Genomic DNA, 13,728 nt, shown 5'->3' on the forward strand with positions numbered 1-13,728 from the left:
ACTATTGGGTTTAATCCATACAGATGTATGTGGACCAATGAGTACAAATGCTAGAGGTGGTTTCAGCTACTTTATCACTTTGACTGATGACTTCAGTAGATATGGTTATGTCTACCTAATGAAGCATAAGTCTGAATCCTTTGACAAATTCAAGGAATTTCAGAGTGAAGTAGAGAATCAATTAGGCAAGAAGATTAAGGCACTGCGGTCTGATAGAGGCGGTGAATATCTGAGCTATGAAATTGATGACCATCTGAAAGAATGTGGAATTCTATCATAATTGACTCCTCCTGGAACACCACAATGGAACGGTGTGTCGGAACGGAGGAACAGAACCATGCTAGACATGGTTAGGTCAATGATGGGTCAGGCCGAACTTCCAATAGAATTTTGGGGACATTCACTAAATACAGCTGCACTCACTATAAATAGAGCTCCGTCTAAAGCTGTTTAAAAGACTCCATATGAGTTATGGTTTGGAAAGCCTCCAAAAGTGTCTTTTCTTAAGATTTGGGGATGTGAAGTATACGCCAAACGATTAATTTCAGACAAACTTCATCCAAAATCTGACAAATGTATCCTTGTGGGCTATCCAAAGGAAACAAAGGGGTATTACTTCTACAATACATCTGAGAACAAGGTGTTTGTTGCTCGAGATGGTATCTTTTTGGAAAAGGATCACATTTCCAAAATGACAAGTGGGAGAAAAGTAGACCTCGAAGAAATTCGAGTCGAACAACAAACTCTAGAGAATTCTCAAGATGACATTCAAGATGAAACTCAGAGATCTTTAGAAGTATCTGGTGAGAATCATGGTCAATCTAGAGATGTAACCCCGCGTAGATCGCAGAGATATAGATCTCAACCGGAAAGGTACTTAGGTATTTTGACGAATGAGAGCTATAATGATCTATTACTTGAAAGTGATGAACCTGCGACTTACAAACAAGCTATGACGAGCCCTAGCTCCAAGCAATGGCATGAAGCCATGCAATCTGAATTAGACTCCATGTCTGAAAACCAAGTATGAGATTTGGTCGATTTGCCAGATGGCTACCAAGCCATTAGAAGCAAATGGGTTTTTAACTGAAAAAGGACAAGGATGGGAAACTTGAAGTTTTCAAAGCTAGATTGGTTGCAAAAGGTTACAGGCAAGTCCACGGTGTGGATTACGATGAAACCTTTTCACCAGTTGCAATGCTAAAGTCTATTCGGATAATGTTAGCAATCGCTGCATATTACGATTACGAAATATGGCAGATGGATGTCAAAACCGCTTTCTTAAACGGCGTTTTAATAGAAACTGTGTTTATGACACAGCCTGAAGGTTTTGAGGATCCAAAGAATGCTAAAAAGGTATGCAAGCTAAAGAAATCAATCTACGGATTGAAGCAGGCATCCAGGAGCTGGAATATACATTTTGATGAAGCAGTCAGTGACTTTGGTTTCATCAAGAACGCAGACGAATCTTGTGTATACAAGAAGGTCAGTGGGAGCAAAATTACTTTCCTAGTATTATATGTCGATGACATATTACTTATCGGAAATGACATTCCTATGTTGAACTCTGTCAAGATTTGGCTTGGGAAATGTTTTTCGATGAAGGATCTAGGAGAAGCACAGTACATATTGGGCATCAAGATTTACAGAGATAGATCTAAAAAGATGATTGGACTTAGTCAAAGCACTTATATCAATAAGGTGCTTGATAGGTTGAAAATGGCAGACTCCAAGCGAGGCTACCTACCCATGTCTCATGGAATGACTCTAAGCAAGACTCAGTGCCCAAAAATACTTGATGAGCGTAGACGAATGAATGGGATTCCATATGCATCATTGATCGGTTCAATAATGTATGCTATGATATGTACACGCCCGGATGTTGCGTACGCACTTAGTGCTACGAGCAGATACCAGTCAGACCCAGGAGAGGCACATTGGACTGCTGCCAAGAATATTCTGAAGTACCTGAAAAGGCACAAAGATGACTTCCTGGTCTATGGTGGAGATGATGAATTAATTGTTAAAGGCTATACGGACGCAAGTTTCCAAACCGATAAAGATGATTTCAGATCACAGTCTGGGTTTGTCTTCTGCCTCAACGGAGGTGTAGTAAGCTGGAAAAGTGCTAAGCAAAGCACCATTGCGGATTCTACAACTGAAGCGGAGTACATTACTGCACATGAAGCAGCAAAGGAAGCTATATGGCTAAGGAAGTTCATAGGTGAACTTGGTGTAGTCCCCTCCATTAAAGGACCAATAGCCCTGTATTGTGATAATAACGGAGCTATTGCACAGGCAAAGGAGCCTAGACACCACCAAAGGGTCAAGCATGTACTTCGTAGATTTCACCTTCTACGAGAGTTCGTTGAAAGAAAAGAAGTCGAGATAAGCAAGATTGGAACTGATGACAACATATCATATCCATTGACTAAACCTCTGCCGCAGGCGAAGCACAACTCGCACACTGCAGCTATGGGAATCAAGCATATTGGAGAATGGCTTTGATGTCCTTATTTAATGTTTTAAAGTTTTAGAGTTTAATTCTTTGTAAAACATTATTGGTTAATCATTCACAATAAATGAATAGAATTCATTTTTCCATTTAATTTGTGGTTTATTAAATGATGAGTCCCTTCAATTTGACGAAATATTCAAGATAGACTGTCAGGACCAGTCCTGTGACTAAGAAATGTCTATCAAGTGAACTTGAATGTCAAAAGTTGAAAATGGTCCCTGGTCGAAGTTTTCTATAAAATTGGACGCATAGAAAACGTTAGACGACTAGAATGCAAGATGACTAGTAGTTCTGTTTCTTGAACTATGTGGGCATGGCAATGTCATAATCATTTGCATAGATACTTACTTTGGGAAGACTAGTATCGGACAGACCTATGAAACTTTACTGTAAGAGATGAAAATATGTCATAAGTAAATTTCATTAAAATTATTAGACACTAAATCCTCAATACCTGAGTGATTTGAGATTACTTGTTTGAGAACTGGTTGCTTTGACGTTGACCAACCGTCGCACCGTAAAAGGAGGCTATAAAGGCAACGCTCAGGTAATCACCTATCAAACGAAGTCTAATCTCAAGATCACAAGATTGGGATTGTCCTCCCATAAATCGGGATGAGATGCTTAAAAGTTGTACAAGGCCACTCGGAGAGCTAGAAACTGTAAAATGCATGGTCGTGCTCGGGTGAATCATAGGCTATGATTATCTGTTTATTTGATCAGTTGAACTCTGAAACCGAGAAACACCTCTGGACATAATAAGGATGACAACTCTTACCTTATGTTCAAGAGCAAACATCGAGCGACAAAGGAATTAGGTAATGCACACTTGTCCCTAAGGACAAGTGGGAGACTGAAGGAAATAGTGCCCTTGGTCCAAGTATGCATATAATATTAAGTCTAATAAATGCGGTTCAGTATTAATTAACAAGTTAATAATTCAGTGAGATCAAGTGAGCTGAATGCCTAGCTAGAGGTCGCTTTAGTTCAAGTGGAATTAATGATATTAATCCACAGCTTACTCTTGACTGAACCCGTAGGGTCACACAAATAGTACGTAAACGGATCAAGTATTTAATGGCATTAAATACTCCATCTATGGATATTCGGAATCGACGGATCTTGGTTTCAGTGGGAGCTAAGATCGTCACAAGCAAGAAATGAATACTCCGGAAACGATGATATTGCCGGAAACGGAAATATGGATCGTATCGGAAATATAAATATTATCCAAGTCGTAGATGTTGCCGGAAACGGAAACATGGTACGTGTCGGAAAATATTATCGGAAATGGAAATATTACCGGAATCGGAAATATTGCCGGAAACGAAAATATTGTCAGAATCGGAAATGTTATCGGAATCGGAAAATAATTCCGGAAACGGAAATATTAAATATTTGTTCGAAACGGAAATTAATTCCGGAATCGGAAATATTAAATATTGTTCGTATCGGAAATGAATTCCGGAATCGGGAATTTAATCGGAAGCGTATCGTACGAATTAGCATCGGACGAGGCTCGCTATACGAAGGCCCAGCACGAAGCCAGGCCATCGCCCAGCAAGCCACACGCATCACCATCACACGCCAAGCCTCGACCAGGACCAACGCAAGGCCAGGCCCAGCCAAGGCCTTGGGCGCGCGCGCGGACACAGGCAGCGAGCATGGGCTGAGCGTTGTGCGCTCAGCGTGGGCCGCAAGGCCTGCGCGAGTGTGCGGTGCTCGTGCGATGCTCGTGTGCGTGCTATACGAATCCTAAAGCTATCAGGATTCGATACATGATTAAATCCTAATCCTAATAGATTAAGTTTATTATTTAGAGTTCAAATTGGATTCTAATTAATAAATCCAAATCCTAGTAGGATTATAATTCCTTTTCCATACCTCTATAAATAGGAGCCTAGGGTAATAATTTATAGAAACAATTGAAGTATTCTAAAGGTAAGATTTTGAAGAAAAAATCAGCCATACACTTGCACCTAATAGCCGAAATTCCTAAGCTACCTTAAGGGCGATTCTAGTTGGTCAAGCTTAAGGCGGATCCGGACGTGCTGTGGACTATCTATGGAGGGACGACACTTGGAGTCCTAAAGACTTGTTCTTGTTCGGTTCGGGCGCAGCTAGGGAGGGCACGCAACAAAGTGTATGCATCTAAACTTTGCTAAATGATTATGTGTAAATAATATGCTTTCCTGGCTTTATGGTTTTTCCGCATGATTTATGTTTTGTCATATGAATCATAACCTAACAAATTGTCCTAGAGAAACTAAGAGAATTTGTTTCCAACACTTGTATATGAACTGTAAGAACAATGACTTCAGTGGATCTGCATTCCACAAGCTTTTTTGGATAATTGTTGATGCATACAATGAGTATGTGTATGGCAAGGAAATGGAGAAGATCACTGAGTATAATAAAAATGTTGTTGCATACTTAGACATCTGCCTTGAATAGTGGTCTAGGCATAAGTTTGATCCTACTGTTTGTTGTGATCACAACACAAAAAACTTTGTGGATTCATTCAATGCATGCACAAAGCCATTCAGAGACATGTCTGTCTTCTCTTTATTGGAAGGTATAACTCCTCAAAAAACAATTATGCATTCCCTTGTTTTCTGTTGTTTGATGTTATGTTGTGTTTAATGTTGTATCTATTGTTATACAACAATCAGAGGTTGGTGTATGCAGAGGATAGGGGCTAGATTTGACAAGGCAGTTGATATGCAGGATGGTCAGCTGACTGAATATGCAATAAACGAGTTGGAACAAAGAACAACATAGCCCAGGTTCTGCTATGCCACATCCTGTGGAGGGGGGGGAATTTGAGGTTAAGGATGGACATTTCAACTTCCCAATTAGGCTAGCAACTAGAAGTTGTGGGTGTGGAAGTGACAGATTTGTGGAATCCCCTACAAGCATGCACTGAGGGTGATATATAACCAAAGGCTGAACCCCAATGATTATATCTACCCATTCTTCAAGTATGCTACATAGAATCTCACTTATGCAGACCACATTCATCCCATGTAAGATCCAAATCAGTGGCCTGACTTTGGCCTCCCTACCATTCAGCCTCCAATCATCAAAAGACTAGCTGGTAGACCTGCTAAGAAGAGAAAGAGAGGAGCAAATGAACCCAAGAAGGGGAGGAGGAACATCAATGTCAAATATAGAAAGTGCAAAGAGTTGTGTCACAACTCAAGAACATGTAAGAGTGGAGAATAAAATTCCACTGGACCAAGCACTTCAAAGAGGCCTGCAGCAGGAGCAAGTACATCACAGGGGGCTCTAAAGACCAGGAAGAGGACAAAGATAACTGCTTGACCATGCTGAGTACACTTTTTGTGAATTGTAGGTGCACAAAGTTAAACTAACTTAGTCAATTAAGTTAACAGTTAGTCATAATCAGTTTTTGAAAGCAAGGCAATGCTTAGTCCATACGTTTTTGTGCAGCTTCAATGGCATTTGTCCACTTAGAAATCATTTTTTGTAAAGCTAATATGCTTGAACAAGTATTTATGGGACAAAGTCTCACTTTATTGCTTGAAATTTGTTACAACTCTACTTCATTCCTATCCAAATTAGAAATGCAAACATTATTACACCAATTTTAATTGCAAAATTGATTTTTTGTTTCTGTTGTTTCAATTTCTTCTTCGGTAGCTTGAACTCCTCATACATTTCATTAATTTCTTCATCCATTCCCCTGTTTTCTTCATGCCCTTATTCATCTTTATTTCCCTTGCTCTCATCATCAAGTGTTTTCTAAGCAAAACCTTTGCACCACTTGAAATTGTCACAAGGATCACACTTGAAGTAAAGCTTTTGCGGATTTTTTGTCCTATCCGAGCTCCTAATGGCAAATCTTCTCCCGCAATAGCAAGTTTTATTTGGAACTCTGATGTATGCTAAATTTGGGATGGAAGAGGATTCAGATTTTGAATGAGAGATCATGGCTAATTAGGAAAGATAGGGGAAAATATGCAAGTGAATTGAACACTAGTACTATTTATAAGCAGCAAGAACATAACGGCTATATTTTGATCCCTATGTATAATTAAACTAGTCGTTAAATTCATATTCTTGCAATTTGGGTATTTGGTGCAATTAAAGTTACAAATAGGTGTATATTGTGCAATAAGTTTATCAATAGGGGCATACTGTGAATTATAAACATGACTTAATGGAGGACTAACGGAATGTTGGATCAGGGGTATTTGGTGAACAGTTAGGAAAAAATAGGGGTATACTAGTATAGTACGTGTGCGATGTACGGTTTATAATCTAAATATTAAATTTTAAATGAAAACAAAACTATAGTTATAGACAAATGAAAAATATGATCAATAGATATTCTTCTAATTAAAATAAATGATTGATATATATGTTATTGTCCAGTTCAATGTCTTATTTTATTCTACTTTAAAAAGTAAAACAAAACTAAGGGTGCGTATAATAAAATTATCTTCATCCATGTTCACCCGTGTGAAAAATAAAGTCATGCATCCATCATTCACTGCGATAATCATATCCACCTAATACTCGACACACCGTCTACCCTTGTACTCGATCACTGAACACTCACTCGCACAATCTAATTTATTCAGCTAAAGATGACTTTGAGGCGGGGCGGTGCAGAGGATTGGTCCCTCCACAACCGTACATGTCTATCTTGTCCCCATCCCCGCCACACACGATAGGTATGGTACTCATCTTCATCTTCATCTCAAACTCAATCTCCATCCCACCCTCGGGGGGTACAAAATAAAACTCATCCCTGCTTCATCCCCTCTTCATAGGAACTTACACCGGCCTCAAGGTCAACCCTAAGTACGACAACTTTTATTTTTATTTTGTTATGAGAGTTTTGAATTTTAAAACTCTGTTAATGAGTGTTTGGCAACTCAGTTGTCTGATTAATTAGGATGCTTGAGTAAGTAAACAAAATTATAGTATATAAGTTAATATTGAAAATATTGATATACTCATAATCAATTAGATAAAGGATAAGCAAGGAAGTCAAGTGCAATCCATAATTCATCATATTGTCCCGTTACCCAAGGCGGATAACCCCATCACTCGCGTTAGATACATTTTTAATCCCGATAACCCAAAAAACTTATCTCCATCGCCACTCACTTGGCGTCAACGATGGGGTTAACCATCAACATATACCGATGTTGGCGATCAAAAATTTCCTCCATCCCCGCGTCAGATAACTAAGTTACATATGTATCAAATAGCTTGTTATCGCAAGGATAACACTTGTGCAATTCACGGTTTTTAAAATTTTGATCAATTTATACAGTAATTTAAAATCAATCTACTACGAGTAATAATGAAAATGTTTACATTAAAAGATTAGTGAACTACGAATATGAATATGGACTCTGAAATTCTATTTAGCATTCCTATTTTCTTCTTTTTTGAATGTCCAACAACAAATAAATACAATTGAGAGTGACACTCCTCAGCTCCATGTACACGGTTCAATAATAAAATTAATTTACTTTAATTTATTGAGTGATAATGAACATGTATATATTAACAGATTAATAAAATTACAAATATAAATATGGATATGGATATCAAAATTCTCTTTAACATACACTCCTATTTTCTTATGTTTTGAATAACAAAGCAACAAATTTGTTTCCCCAATTTAGAACTAATTAGATTCAAATATTAATTTGTTTCCACACTTGTTGGCTCCATATTGATTTCCTCTCTAAGTCATATCCTGACCCATTGTATATCCTTTTTAATATACCAATTGATATTATACAACACCAAATTATTCTCCAATAATAATTTCCTATATTTTTTTAACTTGCAACATAGTCCCTCGATATACAACTTACGAAGGAGGTAAAAAAAAGTAAAATACTAATATAAACATAGACTAAAATCTGAATCACATAATTACTCTCCTAAAGAATGTAAGTATCAATTAAATTTTTCATCAAATTTGCCTATTATATCCTCTTTAAATAGGGGCTTTGTTTAGTTGATAGATGCAGAGTAGTATATATTGATTTGGATTTTTCCATATTGAATTGGATTTTTCCATATAGAGATATATTGTTCATCTAATCTATTTTTACGCGGCATACATATCATACAAAAATATATTTCATCTATCCATATAATAGTAATGTTTGTAATATTTCAGTATTAATATACTACCTCTGTTCCAAAATATTTTTTACGGTTACTGTTTTCACGCGAATTAAGTTAAAGAAAAGTGGGAAGTTAGTTCATGTAGGTGAAAGTGACATCTTTTTTAAATGTGAAAGTATATGAATGAAAAAATCATAATAGAGTTATAATTATGCAAGTGGTCCAAAAAATGTTGCAAGTGGATGAATAAAAAAAAAAGCAGAATAGAGGGTATAATCGTAAACATTGTGTACAAAAAATCGAATAAAGCATAAGTATAAACAACTTTCAAGAACGGACTTAAACGGAAAGCGTAAAGAACTTTCAGAAACATAGGTAGTACGTCATAGTACATGTTTTGTTCAATTTTGTTTTCTTGATATAGATAACAGAATATACACGTTTTCCATACTATTATGTAAGAGAAAATATTGTTGGAACAAATGCAATATTTTATGTCAAAGATGGTAGAAAAATTTTCTGGATGTTTGTTGCAAGACATATATATACTTGTAGACACCTAAATCGTGTCTCCCCTATGGGATGATGACGATACTATTATCCTTGCTAGGTGGTTGGTACAACACCGTGCGGAAGTCCCAATTGCTAAAATATATTCCAAAATCCAAAATCCAAAGTCCAATTCCCGAGCCCGTTCCCATTACGGAACTCGGTACAAAATTCAATTTCCAAAACTCAATTTTAAAATCCAAACACAATCTCACCCAATGGACCTCTCCATTGGCTTTACAAGGCCTATTCCAGTCAAAATGACACTAAAGCAATCCGAATTCGGGCGCGGACCCACAAAACCGAGCAAGCCGGGCCCCGTCCCGTAAAACCGAATTCAAAAACCCGAAAATGGCTTGTTTTTAGTCGCAAAATCAAAGCCTTAATCATTAAGCATTCACTACGTGCCAACAGTCGTACTATTCGTACAAAGGTACATTCACAAAAGACAAATGCAAGGATGGCGTCATTGTCCTTGCTTTGGCGTTTCCTGAGCCACATAACCTGCGCTGGGCGCAGCTGACTTTTGGAAATTAGCCGTCTAATCTTCTATTTAAACCCTCATTTCCAAGCATTTTAGGGCAAAATCAGAAACAGAACGTCGTAATTTGGAAATCCAATCTTAAAATCAAAACACAAAAATCAATTTTCAATCTACAAAATTCCTATACAATTTCAAATATTCAAGCAATTGGGAGCACTAATCGGAAATCCAACCTAACCTTAACTAGGTAATTCCGAATCCCTACTCAAATCTACAATGTATTCTATCCTTCTACATTTCTAATACAAAATCCAATGGTGTTACCACTTAGGGTTCATACCTTTAGGTAACTAGGAAAATTATACAAAGGTGTCATCTTTGGGTTGGTTTCATACTTGAAACCCTCTCCAAATGATTGTCCAAAAACACCATTTCAATTATGCCATGCAAGATTCAAATTTTCTTCCAAAATGATTAGTAAAGTTGACACTTTTACTCTCAAAAGTGTTACTTACAACAATCACATATTTTTACAAAATCAATACTTTTTATGATTCAAGTACAAAGTTCAAGATTCTATGATGTTTGAGGTTTTTTGTAATCACTTCCTTAAACTATAATCATTTTCAAGTTATGGAGCAAATTAAAGGTGAGGCCTTTTCAACATTAAAAGGTTTAATCTTTGAGATTCAAGACTCCACATTTCAATGTTCAAATACAAGTCTCATTTTCAAGATTCTATGATGTTTAAGGTTGTTTGTAATCACTTCCTTAAACTAGAATCATTTTCAAGTTATGGAGTACATTAAAGGTGAAGCCTTTTCAACATTAAAAAGCCTAATATTTGAGATTCAAGACTCCTAAGTTCAATATTCAAGTTCAATATTCAAGATTCAATGTTCAAAGTTCAATTTCAATAATCAAAATCTAAGACACTCTGGATGAGCAACTCATCCTAAAGTTGAGGTTTTTAGAATTGAATCCGTGTCGGACGCACTTATTATTAAGTAGTCGTTTGGCGTTCGGATCTCAAATACAATAGTACAATTTCAATATCGCAATTTCAATATCGTCATTTCAATATCGCAATTTCAACAACGCATTTCAATATCGCACCTTTCAATAACGCATTTCAATATCGCACCTTTCAATAACGCATTTCAATATCGCACCTTTCAATATCGCATTTCAATATTGCACCTTTATTCTTGCTATTTCAATTCCGCAATCTTTACTCACCTTTTTTTAAGGTGATGTGGTTTTGTCCGCACTTTCAATAATTCATTTACTTATTGTGGTGTTGTTTTACTTGTTTATTGCTTTCATCACCTCACATGCTAAATCCATCAAAATACAAATTTAAATCACGCTTAACAAAGATAATTTCTTGGACAAACCGGCCTTAGCTTCCTTCAAATTAACTTTAAAGCAAAGTGGTCACGATATAAGTAGAAATTCTATGTTCTAAATTCAAAGTTCAAACCCACGTAGTGTCATGACTAGGGTTATTCGAAAATTCTTCTTGTCATGTGCTTGAATACAATTTTTAAAGCTCGCGGAATAAGCACTTCGTTCCCTTGCCCGAATCTCACCCATCCGTTTCAAAGATTTAATGTCTTATCCACTAAAGAGTCAATTTTGGTCTTTTCAAACGGGACCCTTAAAATTGTTTGGTGGCGACTCCTTCGAAATCCAAAAACATACAAAGCCTCGTAGGGGAAATACAAAAAAGGAAAGTACGAAAAAACCCCATACAATTCTGGCGACTCTGTTGGGGAGTCCTGATTTCAAATTCGATTATACGAGCATGCTTTGAGAAACTTGCCACGCTCAAGTTCTGGATGCCAGCTCCAGCGCTGGGCGCAGGACCCTGCGCCAGACGCTGCTGCCTGCATCCAGCACAGTGGCTTCCAGTGGTTGGTTGCCCATGCTGCCCAAGTTTTCGAGTGGGAGTCAGTTCTGGTTTTGAATTTCGAAGGACACTCCCAAACCTTGAGAACGAATGTCGAAAAATGAGCTTTTCATATACAATATTCGAGTTCAATTTTCAATTTCTAGGCATGACATACATGTTTTCGAAAACCATATTTGTGCAAAATGAATTTCTACCTTGCCCAATATGGATTTGTTCTACATTCGGGCTAGCCCCGGGGGAAACGAAATGGTGACTCTCCATACGGTTCCTGACTTAAGTGTGTGACCTTTTCTGCGCCTACCGAAACTTGACATTTGCTTGACATTCCCGATGTCAAGCATGGAGGTCGTCTTCCGACACACACGTCCCTTAGGTGGATGTGCAAGATGTTGTCGGATCCGCCTCTTAGTCAAGTACCCTTCGACACCCAAATCCTACCACTTGCATCAAACAAAACTTAGACCGACCTTAGGTTGAGAACTTTGCATGTCGCATAAATAATACATGTTAGTGTGACAACGTGCTATTTGTGCATTGTGCGGGCGTCTTTACACGCGTGAATGACTAACCTCGAGTTCTAGCTTTGCCAAAACCATTAGCCTCCAACTAGGAAACCTAACCCCTAGGAGCATCATTCAAACCTCATGCATCTAACATCGCCGATTTAGGGTCTTTTAGGAGTAGCACTCCCTCTTGATTCAAAACCCCTAAACACGCCTCTCGCACAAAATCCAAATTCAAAATTCAATCCAACGGCATCATAATGGCGGATTTTCTAATCCAAATTTCCAAATCCAAAATTCAAATTCAAATCCAACGACGTCATAATGCCGGATTTTCTACTCCAATTTCTAATTCCAAATTTTAAGCTTCAATCCAACGGCGTCATGATGCCGGATTTTCTAGTCCAAATTTCAAGTTCTGAATTCAAAATTCAATCCAATGGCGTCATAATGCCGGATCTCCAATTCAAGCATTTCAATCTCCAATTGCATGTTCGAAACTTCAAGTTCAAATGTCTAAACTCATGATGGCGTAATGCCGACTTTTCAATTCAACCCTTCAAACTTCAAGTTCGAGTTCCCAAATCCATGTTCTTTGATTCAAGCCTTCAAATTTCAAGTCCTATGTTTCAAACTTCGAGTCTCAAATCCATGATGGCATAATGCCGGACTTTCAACTTTCAAGTTTCTATTCAAATCCCCTTTCAAGAATCAAAGTTCCATTTTCAAATGCCTAAAATCCATGGCGGCGTAATGCCGGATTTTCAAGTCCAAGATTCCAAATTCAAGGCCTCGTATTCTATACAAAACGCCTCTTTTCCAAGTTCAAATTCCAAATCAAATTCGAATGTCAAATTCACTTTCAAACTACAAAAACCCTTGCTTTCCATCTACCTCGAATTCGAAAAACATTTCCAATGGGTTGAAAATCCCTAGAAATAGTACAAGATCCAATGGGTTGAAATTCCCCTAAAATAGTTCCAAACTCTCACGGGTTGAAACTCCTCTAAAATAATACAAATTCAATCCGACCAAAACAATTCCAATGGGTTGAAAATCCCCTGAAATAATACAAATTCAATTTCCACATTCTATCATGGGTTGAAATTCCCTTGAAATATTCCAAATTCATGGGTTGAAATTCCCCTAAAATATTTCCAAATTCCAATAAGTTGAAATTCCCCTAAAATATTTCCGAAATCCAACGGGTTGAAATTCCCTTGAAATATTCCAAATTAAATGGGTAGAAAATCCCCTGAAATAATACAAATTCAATTTTCAAATTCAATGGGTTGAAATTCCCTTGAAATATTCCAAATTCAATGGGTTGAAAATCCCTTGAAATAATACAAGTCCAATTTCCAAATCCTATCGGGTTGAAATCCCCTTGAAATAATTCAAAATCCAATTTTCCTTCTCATGGGTTGAAACTCCTCAGAAATAGTACAAATCCAATTTCCGAATTCTATTCCCGGGTTGAAAATCCCTTGAAATGATACGAATTCAATTCCTACATTCATGTCGGGTTGAAATTCCCCTAAAATATTCCGTGCTCTATGTTGGGTCAAAACTCTCTTAGAATGTACAAAATCCAATGGGTCGAAATCCTCTTTTCAATATTCCAAGTTCTAGTACAAGG

Source organism: Spinacia oleracea, chromosome 4 (genome assembly GCF_020520425.1).
Source record: "Spinacia oleracea cultivar Varoflay chromosome 4, BTI_SOV_V1, whole genome shotgun sequence".
Lineage (NCBI taxonomy): Eukaryota > Viridiplantae > Streptophyta > Magnoliopsida > Caryophyllales > Amaranthaceae > Spinacia > Spinacia oleracea.